The following is a 12,332-nucleotide window of genomic DNA, read 5'->3' on the forward strand; positions in this document are numbered from 1 at the left end:
GAGTGAGTTGGTGAATGGGTAAGATGGGTGAGTGAGCAATTCGGTCAGGTGGGTGCTGGGTGAGGTGGGTGAGTGAGTGAGGTCGGTAAGGTGGGTCGTAGTTAGGTGGTTGGGGGTGTCATCAGAAAATCAAGGGCTAGTAGGGTCAGGTTTGTGGGGATAATAGTGTCGGATCATGGGATAGCTGTGGGATAGTCATGTGGTCAGGGAGGGTGATTGGGAGAGTTGGTTGTAGTGCTCAGTTCAGTTACACTGGCTGTTCACTGAGTGAATCGAGGTATTAAACTGTGAAACATTTCCAGGGTAAGTAGACAGGTCTGCCCGCTGAGCTCACTGTCAGAGATATCGCGGATGGTTCTGGGCAGCACAAATCAGCCCATCGGAAGTTTAAACTTCACAGGCAATTACAGCACATGTGGCAGCATCAAGGCTCCCGCAGGGTCTTGGCGTACACCTCCCAACTACATCCCATCTCTGGCAATCCAGAGACGTGAAGATTTAGGCCATTTTCACTATTAAGTTTAAAAACTGAACACCACCTCATGATAGGAGTAAGCACTTTGTAGCAATTGCATTTCTTTTGTACTCTTTTAGTATTCTTCAACAGATTATTCTACAGGGTCTGGAAATAAAAGCAACTATAATCACACCAATTTGAATGCTTATCCAGACATAACAATGATGACAAGGTTAACCGACAATGCATCATTGACAAAGACTGAATGTACAACACTTTTATTAATTAGGTATTGGTTGTAGGGTGGCCGGGTTGTGCTATTAATAATAGAGTTGATCTGCAGGCACATTTTTGGGTGGAAACATTAAGTTTATTTACAATATACTCAGCAGCAACTACACGTGTGCTTTTAACTCCAACTCTATCTCGCATTGACAGCCGATGTGGCCCAAGCTACTCTCCTATTGGTTACTGCAGGTCATGTGATCTGGCCTCACAAATATTACTCTTAAAGGTACATTACACACTAAATAAATCCATAATACTACAGTATTGCTCTAGCTTGTTAAGTTTTGTCTATACTGGCATTAGAAGGAAAAATAATATAATCCAATTGTGTTGTGGTAAAGTCAATATATAGAAAAGTTAATTTTTATGCTGAGGCAAATAAACTTGCAATAGTTGTGACGATTTTACTTGTTATCTGTGGACCTGCACCATGTACCATTGATTAAGAGCCTGATTGCTCTTGCTTAGCCTAAAGACAAGGATCCAGATCTTCCATACTTGGGGGAGGTCGTATCCCAGAGATACCCTAGAAGATGCTCTGGGGACTCCGAGAAGTCCCTGCTGTAATATGTCTTTAAGGGACATCAGCATGACATCACTAGAAGAGAAATGTCATGTGATCCATTCTTTGTTTCATTTTAGCTTCGAGCAGAGCACCGACACAGCCCTGATGCCTTAAAGCTTTATACCTACGTATAACTGTTCTCATGTGCCCAGTCTTAATAAATGAATCCACAACATGCTTGCAAAATCCCTTATGGGTGATTGGTGCTTTGTATCTTGTACAGTAAATAAGCCCAATGTATTATATCATTATAATAACATGACATGGTGATCAGCAGTGGTAAGGCTGGAGGCAGCAAGATTAACTACAGGTACGACATGGTGAATAGACTTAGATCGTGCTACATGGTATGAGACAATCCTTGACATATTTGGCAGACCACAATAAAGTCACAGCATCAGAGAATGTTAAAAACGCAGTGTGGTCACTGTGAAGAAAAGCTTTGGAAACAGTGCTGAGCTAATGCTCAAATAAAGAGCTGGTAAGCAGACAGATCCCTGGTGGTGAGATTGCAGCGCACAGCCTGTCAGTTCGGTGAGTGCGACAACACAGCAAGTGGACCAGCACTGGATTAGCTCAGTCGGGAAAGGCAAATGACCAGGGTGTGGGCTGGATCGGTGGCAAGGGAGGGTCAAACAAACAAAAAACAAAAAAACTGTCATAAAAATCGAGCTAGAGAAGGTTGCAATTATAATGGGTGGCTTCGGGAGCTGCTGAACAATAAATTGAAAAAAAAGCAAAGATGCCATTATTCAGTGGTGCGTTCCCATCACACCTCGTCTTCGTAGGAGGAGCGTGGGAAAAACATGTGAAAGCCACTACAGTGACACTTTTCCCAATTACTATTGAAGAAGGAAAGTCAGAGATATTGTCAGAATGTCCACAAAATTCCCCAGTTTAAATTGGGATGCAGCTGACCTACTATCCGAATTCAAAATGTTTAAACAACATACAGAGCTGTGGTTTCTTGATTCAGGCGTATCCAACCGAGCAAGTCATAAAAATTCGCCTAGCAATTAGGAATGAAGGTCTACACAGGCTGAAGATGTCAGGATTATCAGCAAAAGAGCAAAAGGATCCTCAAAACATATGGACTACATTGGAAGAGGGGTTCAGAATCAGGTTAAACTCCATATTCATCAACCAGAGTTCTTGTCTTTTCAACAACAGCCTACAGAATCAATAGACCACTTCTTCAGCAGATGCAGAGAAAAGAATACATACTATGATTTTTCAAACACAGAACTAACAGACAGAATTGTTGAGTTAGTGATCGCATCCACCCCTATGGAAGGATTCCAGAAAGATCTGCTAGACAAGCCTAAAACGTATAGCAGTAAAGAGCTACTCAAAGATGGACATAAGTGTGAAGTGATCCTTGCAGGTTGACGTAGCTTACAGATCCTAAGCACAAACCCATTTGCTGACACACTCACTAGAACACCCAAACCTAGCAAGACATGTAGAAGGTGTGGCCTTCAGCATGCACCAAGGAAATGCTCAGCTTTCCATCAATTTTGCGAGGCATGTGGCAGAAAGGGCCATTGGCAGCAGCAGTGCACTAGAGTAAAGGCTGATGCAGCTACAAAGAGCCATGCACTGATCCAAACAGACCATACACAAGAGGTACCTTCCGGCAATAAGAATGACCATTCAGTATCCCATCAGAAACATACACATGAGGTGACTGACAAACCAGAAAATGATAAAGTGCATGATAAGACGATAAGAACATAAGAACTAGGTACAGGAGTAGACCATTCGGCCCCTCGAGCCTGCTCCACCATTCAATAAAGTCATGGCTGATCTTGTGTTTCGATTTCCACATTCCCATCTAACCCCAATAACCTTTGATTCCCTTGCCTAACAAGAATCCATCTACCTCTGCCTTAAAAATATTCAATGACCCCGCCTCCACTGCCTTCTGAGGCAGAGAATTCCAAAGTCGCACAACCCTCTGAGAGAAAAGATTTCTCCTCATCTCTGTCCTAAAAGGGCGACCCCTAATTTTAAAACAGTGCCCCCTAGTTCTATACTCACCCACAAGAAGAAACATCCTTTCAATGTCCACCTTGTCAAGGCTTTTCAGCATCTTGTATACTTCAATCAAGTCACCCCTCGCTCTTCTAAACTCCAGTGGAAACAAACCCACTCTGTCCAACCTTTTCTCATAAGACAACCCACTCATTCCAGGTATCAATCTAGTAAACCTCCTTTGAACCGCCTCCAATGCATTTACATCTTTCCTTAAATAAGGAGATCAAACCTGCACACAGTATTCGAAGTGTGGTCTCACCAATGCCCTGTATAACCGAAGCATAGCATCCTTACTTTTATGTTCAATCCGTCTTGTAATAAAGGGTAGCATTCCATTAGCCTTCTTAATTACTTGCTGTACCTGCATACTAACTTTTTGTGACTCATGTACTCGAACACATAGATCCCTCTGCACCTCAGAATTATGCAGCTGTTCTCCATTTAAGTAATACTCTGCTTTTTTGTTTTTCCTGCCAAAGTGAAGCAATGAGCAGTGAACTTATGCTTCACACCATCAATCCCGTAGAAAACATAGATGTCATCACACCAGAATCTTTGCGACCTGATATTTTTGAACAACTTCATCACCAACACATGGGCATAGATCAGATGAAAAGATTCACAAGAAAGACAGCCTATTGGCCAGGCCTGAACAATGACATTGAAGATGTCGTCAAGAAGTGTGAGGCATGTCTAGAGCCTATGCCAAGTCAGCACAAAGAACTATTGGTTCTATATAAAGTTCCTACCCATCCCTGGTCCAAAATTGCATCCAAACTCTTTCATGTCCACGGTACTAACTTCTTCATCATTCTCGACGACTTTACCAAGTACCCCATTATTCGACAATTACACAATATATCAAGCACAACTGGCATGCACAATCTACATGCTTTTTTCAGTTTATTTGTTTATTTGGTGTGCCTGGAGAGTTCATTACAGGTAATAGTCTGCAATTTATTGGTAAGCCATTTCAAGATATGTGTGAGAAGTGGAATATCGATCACACTACTTCTCCTCATCCCCCTAGATCTAACAGCCTAGCTGAATGAATGATTCACATTGTGAAATCCCTAATGCTCAAATATAGACAAACCAAGAAAGATCTACATATTGCAATGTTACATCTGAGAGCAACGCCTTGAAGTGCAACTATTCCATCACCAGCAGAGCTCATATTTAGCAGACAAGTGCATACCAATTTATTTATTCTTATACCCATTCTACTCTCTCAGAAACTATAGAGCAACTTTTAAAACTACAAGAGAAGATGATTAATGTGCATGATAAAAATAGATACAGAATTGCCAAGTTTACAGTTGGAACAACTGTTCGCATCCAGGATCCCACAGAACGCACATGCAACCAGCCAAGGTGACGAGGATTTGTTCGGAACCAAGGCCATATGAAGTAATTACACACAAAGGCGCAACGGTGATGTGTAACTGAGGACAAATCAGATCCATTCCAGCTCCTCAATCATTGTACAGTACTATTGCATTTGGGACAAGGTCCAACAGGAACAACATCCAAGAATGACAATCCCACGGGTCTCTGTGAGCAATTAAAGATACCTCCAGACAGGGTTACCATTACAAAATCTGGGCGTACCAGCAGATTATCTTTATGCTTTAGAGCAAGCTTCTCCAACTTTTTTGTGTGGGAGGCCCACATTGCCATCTTTTTATCACTCATGGAGCCGATGAGCACATTTCCGTAAGATACATGAATTTCAAAAAGAAGTTGCGTATGAAGAAAAGAAACAACTTGCTGAGCAAAAATAAAGCAATGTCAAAGCAATAAATTGATGATTTTTTAAGAAGTGTAATTAATAAAAATGACGATTAGCCTGTAAGAGGGTGAGAGTGTGTGTGTCTGACTCACTCTCACCCACTGTGAGTGTATGTGATAGTATGTGTTGGTGTGTGGGGGTGAGGGTGACTGAGAATCCTAAGACTAGGAGTAAGACAAGCACACACTCTCTCTCTCCCACACACACTCCCTCACTCATTCTCGCTCTCCCACACACTCATTCACCCTCTCTCTCCCACACACAACCATTCCCTTATGCACTCTCTGTCTCCCACACCCTCACTCTCTCGCTCCCTTGCTCCCACACACTCACTTACACTCACTCTCTACCCAACACACATTCACTCACTCCAACACTTGCTCACTCTCTCCCACACACTCACACACAGACTCACTGGTGAGCCTATCAGCAGCAATCATGAAAAAGGAATGGCCTGTGATTGGAGGAGTAGACCCTTGCAAAATCTTGAATTTCACTTACCTGTCTTACTGGAATTTTGAACAGTGGCTCCAGGGGCCACACAGTGGGGCTTCACGGGCCACAATGCAGCCTGCCGGTCGCCGGTTAGATGTGTCTGCTTTAAAAAACTCATACATTCATCAGTTCTATGCATTTACGTAATGGTAACTGAACATGAAGATGTATTGTAAATAGTTAGACTTCTTTGGAAGGGGGCAAAAGTATCTTTAAAAAGAAAGGGGGACGTTGTAATGTGCCTTTAAGGGATATCATCATGGCATTACTAGAAGGGAAATGTGTCATGTGATCCGGTCTGAATTTCACTTTTGCTTTGAGCAAAGCACACACACAGCCCCGATGTCTCAAAGCTTCATACCTGTGTATAACTGTTCTCATGTGCCTAGTCTTAATGAATAAACCCACAACATGTTTACCAATCCCTTATGAGCGATTGGTGTCATGTGTCTTATATTGTAACTAAGTCCAAGGCATTATATCATGATAACAACACAACAGTCCCCATGCAAGGACAGTACGGGAATTGCCCAAGAAGTTTAAACTTCTGTTGAGCAATTACCCTGTGCCTGGAACCATCCGAAACACCGACTTAAATCGGAGACTTAGGATGGTTCCAACTCCCTTAGCAGAATAGTTACCCAGGAAACGTGAGAAGGATTAAAACCACTTCTAACTCCTGGGTAACTATAGTACTGACGCCCACCCCACTCACCCCCCAACTACCCTCCTGAAACCCCGACTACCCTTCCCCATCCCTAACCCCTTAACCCATAAGAAACTTACCTTACATTCTCTCCTGTTAAAGTGGCTGGTTCCTTTAAACTTACTGGTTTATGACAGCTAGTGCCATGAAAAGGGGGTATGGCTTCACTTCTCCCAAAGCTGGTGCCCTGCACAGAAAGGACTCCAGGAGAAGCTACACTGCATATTTCTCACCAGGCCTGGGTCAGAAGTCTGGGCAAGAAACATGCAGTTCCAGACTTGAGTAAGTAAAAAAGGAGCAGAGTGGCAATCTGACAGTGATTGACATTCCAAGGAAGTTCTGGGCCAAAATGTATGTTGAGTTAGTCCCAGTACTCAATGTATATCTGAGCCCAGAATGACTGATGGATTTAATAGCAAGTGCAGCATTATTAGAACATTATGACCCTAATTTGTTGCTAATTTTATCACTTAAACTGTATCAAATGCAGATGATTTCTAACTCTGTTACCCTGATGGCTCTGAATGACCTGTAGCATTTACCTCCTGTACTCGAACTTCCACTGAGATCCATTGTTCACAAATAGTGTGTGAAGTTATATTTGGCATGATGAAACTTAATACATACAACTACTCAGATGTCCTTTTGTTCACTGATGTTTACTGATGTTTAACTTTTGTTTACTGATCATAAACTGTTACCCTTCATATTTTCTGAAAACTGTTTTAACTTCGGTGAAAATTCAAAGATCAGTTTGATGCTAAATATAACCATCAAAATTAAATGCCAATTCAGATTTTTTTTTGTCCTGCTGCTTATACCAGGTTCATGTATTGGTATCACCATCAAAAAATTGCTTACTGAGAAGCTGAACTCACTTCTTCCCATGACCAGTGACATAAGTAATTCTACAAAGCGTGACCCTGTTATGCAGTACATGGTGAAAGCTGGCCTAATGATGGAGTCTTGTCAACAGAACTACCATTATAAGGCAGAAACAGAGATGAATTTTTGATCAAAAATGGATGTTTGCCTTGTGAATTTTGTGTTGTTATTCCAACTAAATTTCAAAACATATGATCTAGGAAATACATACTGGCCGTCCTACTGTAGTAAGAATGAACGGATTGGCTCGAATGCACATGTCTAGATAGTAGGACAGAAGGTGCTATTCATGAATATCAAGTCTGCCAGATCAATTTACCTGTAATTCCTGAGGAAACTAGTACTTGACAATATTGGCCAACAAAACTATGGCGGCATATTCATGTTGATTTTGTCTGGTTGAAGGCATTGAAATCTTTCCCAACTTTAAATTCTCATTCTAAATGCTGAAAGTGGTTCCAATGTCATCAACAGGTGCATATGATTTTTCTCAATTCTTGAATAAGAATAGTGTATCTCATATTATTTCTCCATCTGGACACTGGCAGTCCAAGGGAAAATTGAAAGGACTGTACGTATATTCAAAGTGTCTCTGAAGAAGGTGTTGTAAGATTCTTGCACCATCCTTCTAGAAGGACAAGGGCAGCAGATAGATGGGAACGTCACCACCTGGAAGTTCCCCTCTAAGCCACTCACCATCCTGACTTGGAAATATATCATCATTCCTTCACTGTCACTGGGTCAAAATCCTGGAACCCCCCTCTAATAGCACTGCGGGTGGAACTACACCACATGGACTGCAGCGGTTCAAGAAGGCAGCTCACCAGTACCTTTTCAAGGACAATTAGGGATGGGCAATAAATGCTGGCCTAGCCAGCAACGCCCACATCCCATGAATGAATAAAATAAAAATTAGCTGTATTTCCTTTTACCTCACCCCAATACCAGTTTCACACCTACTACTGAGCTAGTCACCGAGAGAAAGTTATGTACTCATTTTGACCATTTCAAATCTGACTTGGAAACAAATTAGGTGGATAGGGTGGCAGCTAGGCAGGTTGGTAGGTGGATAAGATGGAAGCTGGGCATGGTGGAATGTTGGTGAGGTGATAGAGTAGCAGGTGGGTGAAGTGGATAGACATGTAGGGCGGAATTGTCCCAGATTTGCACTAAGTGCAGTAGCGGACATGAAATAAGTAATTTTACCCAAGGGCCACAATGGTGGTTTTTCGCGCCGTATTGTCCCATTCCCACCTCATTAATTATGCAGCCACAGGAAACACGCAGTCTCACTGGCAGGCAGCCTCCGATTTACCCAGCACGTCTCTACCTCTTCCTTATGCAGGGCATCATATTTAAACTGAAGCCACGCGCACACTTCTCAATGCTTGTAGCCCAGGACCGCTCCATGAAGACATGGCACCAAAAGCCAAGAAGAGTGCAGCCCCCCCGATTCAGCAACACATCCCTGGGACACCTTCTGGACTCCGTGGAGGTCTGCCATGATGTGCTCTACCCCCGCTTTGGCCGCTGGAGGCCCATCAGTCTCACTTGGGAGATGGTGGCAGAAGTGGTCAGTGCCAATGCTGCACACAAGAGGTCGGCCATCCAGTGCAGAAAACAAATGAATGACCTCATCCATGCTGCCGGGGTAAGTCAACCATCTCATCAATCTCAACTCACCTGCTCACAAGACCATCATTCATTTACTGGCATCTCACTCACTGCCAGCTCAAGGGACATCACCACTTATTCTTTCACATACACCCTCACATCTGCATCTGGCCTCATCTCCTCTGGAAACTGCCTCATCAACCCTCACCATCTTGGGGCCACTTGCACAGATCAACACGTGTTCCCAAACACACATACTGGAATATCCCCTTCCCCAGTATAGCCCTCGCCCTGCAGCTTCTTCCCTGGCCTGAGGCCACTTCTCTGCCTTCCTGAAGTAAGCCCTAGTCCTGAAGCCATTGAAAAACCATCCGTGCCTTATGGCTGGTCTGGTAAGTAGAGACCCACCTGTAAGCCCCCTAAAAGTGATGTGGTGCTGCCTGGCAAGCCTGTCACTGATGACCACTAGTGCTGCCTGAAGCAAGGTAGGCAAACAAATCTCAAAGACCCGAGTGAAGTGCAGCTCGCCAGGTGCACGTCCCTTATGTATAGTTATGAAACATGTTGGCATGCAATAACGCCAATGTGCCCGGATGATCTAGCATGGGATTATGATGAGGTGCTAAAGTATTGAAATTAGGTTCCCGACATGTGCCAATGAGAAACACAGCCCACCATTGACGTTTGGAGTGCTCTCACAACTACATAAAACCGATTTTTGGCCTTCTAACCATATTGTCCATTCACACCTGCCATGACGCCCGCCATCAACGGGAATGGGCGGTTCCACCCGTAGGGTGGTGAGTGGGTAGGTGGGTCATGGGTTGCCTTGTCGGTAGGGGTTGTCATGTCAGGGACTAGTCAGGTCTGGTCGGTTTGGGGGCATGACTGTGGATTGGCAGGGGAGTCCGGTGGGAGTCTCCAACAATCTGAAGACCAGAAGATCTGGGCCAATATGATTGCATGTGCAGTGTTTTGTTAATCTTATTTTTAAAAATTTACATAACAATGGACAGCATTGCCCTTTTAACAATTAAAATAAGCATTCAGAACTATTTCTTCTTACTAAAAACATGCGTGGTCCTACATTTCTACATTGTTAATGCACACCAGTAACAATAGAGGCATTCAGGAAGAAATATGTGGTGAACCTTGTTTATCCCCTGTCTGGACTGAAAGCAATTTACTCTGGATGGTATTCATGTTAAATTAGCCTTACTATAAACTGATTTTATATTATCATGATGGGCCATTGAGTTTTGAATAAATAAGCTCAGCCATAACTTTGCTGCAGCGGTGTAACTTTACCTATAGTGATAAATGGCAAATTTGACTTTTTTACATTACTGGCTTTGGTTATGGGAGGTATTTGATAGTTTACACACTGACTGATTTTGTCTAGCACACCGACATAGTTGAAGAAATTAGGATGTTTTCATACTGCTTGTTTACGGATGACTAAGAACTGTCTAGTGATGATAGTCTTGGTGACTTGCCTCTGGTTACACTTAAGGTTTTAACAATTTTTATTCCAATTAAGTTAAGCATTCTATATAGCCATGGAATTCAGCAACATATTTAGTTGAAGCCTGCAATCCTGTTGTGGGTTTCAGCATTTAATTTGAGTTGTACATTCAAATAATTGGTAGCTTGACACATTGGCTGGATGTGGAGAGTGGGATTAAAGATCACACGGTAATTTTAAATATGTTAACATAATGCATTCAAAGCGTTATTAAAATAACAAGATTGCTGCTTGGTCATCTTGATGATGAACGTTAGGGCAAAGGAATGGAACTCTTTCCATTTCAGACACCCCAGTGGAACTACCAAACACTCTCTAAATCAGATCAAGTATAGCACAACAAGGGACAAAGCTTCATCTACCATGCCCCAGCAACATTTCTCAACACCAACTCCAAAAGGTCACCCATTTCTACACATGACATTTTTTTAATTCCCACACAAGCCAGCTCATAGTCTCTGAGTGAAATTGTCAATTAGTGCCAAGGATTGTTTGTGCTATAAATCCCATGCACTTAAATATCTGATGGAAGCTGATCAAACTCATTTCACACAGGTCCCTTTAGTGCCAACAGACAAAGGAAGCTTTCATTCCATCAGTTTGAGCTGGATTTTAACTCTGAATTGCAGGGGCCGAGAGCTACTGCCTACCCAAATGTTCCAGATCCCATATCTTGCAAGGGAGCAGCTTAAAAAAAACTTTGTCAGTAATTGAAGTTTTCATTAGTTCTGTTGCTGAAAAGTAAAAGCTTGGAGCTTTTCTGTGGTTGTCATCATGAGGTTATGTCACATTTTCAAATTTTGCCCTTTCCTACCTTGTGATGTGAGTAATCAATTTTGGGAAGACTTAAGTTACTGATTAAATTAACCTTTCGTGCAACCATCACTATGTTCCTCGTGTACATGGAAATATAGATTTTCTATTATAATGATAGGATGGAAAAACAAAGGGAAGGAAAGCAATGCAATCAACTGGTTTCTGAAGTTTGGGTGAGGAAGTATGATGCTCTCGGATTTTCTAGTCTGTGTCTAACAGAGAATTGAATCTAAATTGAATCGCGTTTACCAAGCAATGGCATTCCATGGTATTTTGCAGCAGTACAGCCAGCAGTGAACTAAATAGATCAAATAGCACTCTATGTACATCCAATAACCTAAATATGAATGTCTCAAATGGCAAAGTTTCTATATAAAGTTTAGGTGGATTCATCCATATGAATATCTGTACCATTTTTCTGTAGTTTCTGCCAACATTACTACAAATGATCAAGAGAACACCCACTCACCCCACTCCATCCCCCAACACCCCAGTCACTCCCAATGTTGGGAAAGTACCAGTTACACATTAGGCTCATATATTCATGTGAATGAACCTCATAATGGGGCCAGAGCCCATGAACAGTGCCCCAGACTCTCAACTCCATTTCAAATGAGTGCTGTGTAGGAGGCATGATCACCATGTTTGTTCCTCCCTCTCTTAAAAAGTGAGCTCTTACCTGTCTAGATGTTGCCAATGACTGCTCTGGTTCTTACATTTAACTGTTTACGTTTGACTGTTTTTTTTCATGGTTCCCAAACAGAGTTGATTCAGAGATTCTCAATAATATATCCCAACTAATGTTTTCCCTAGGATATAGGGGCTTTGGTTATTCCTCTGGTCATTCCTCATTATATTCAGGTTTTAGAGGAGCTGTAGAATCAGAGGAGGGATCTTTTCTATGTTAGGCAATCTGGTAAGAACCGTCTCTCCTGTGCACAATAGCATTTCTCCGCAGTTGTTCTCCCCCATTCCAACAAATCTTTTCTTCACTTATTTCCAGCTTCACTGGGACAGCATTTCTTATTCATCCATTTCCATCTGATGTTGCTAATCAATAGAGGACAGCCGTCAGCTCCATTAAGGACCATCTTTCTTTAAAAAAAACACTTCTTCCAGCACCATCCTCCATTACATGTATCTATTTTAGCA

The 12,332-nt window shown here is 42.4% G+C and overlaps 1 protein-coding gene across 1 annotated transcript in view; it reads right to left on the reverse strand.

Moving 5' to 3' along the window:
- The window catches only part of LOC144679341 (chloride channel protein C-like), a 167,517-nt gene that overhangs the window by 15,271 nt on the left and 139,914 nt on the right, over positions 1-12,332 (reverse strand). The window lies entirely within an intron of this gene.

This window comes from Cetorhinus maximus, chromosome 4 (assembly GCF_964194155.1).
Source record: "Cetorhinus maximus chromosome 4, sCetMax3.hap1.1, whole genome shotgun sequence".
Taxonomy (NCBI): domain Eukaryota; kingdom Metazoa; phylum Chordata; class Chondrichthyes; order Lamniformes; family Cetorhinidae; genus Cetorhinus; species Cetorhinus maximus.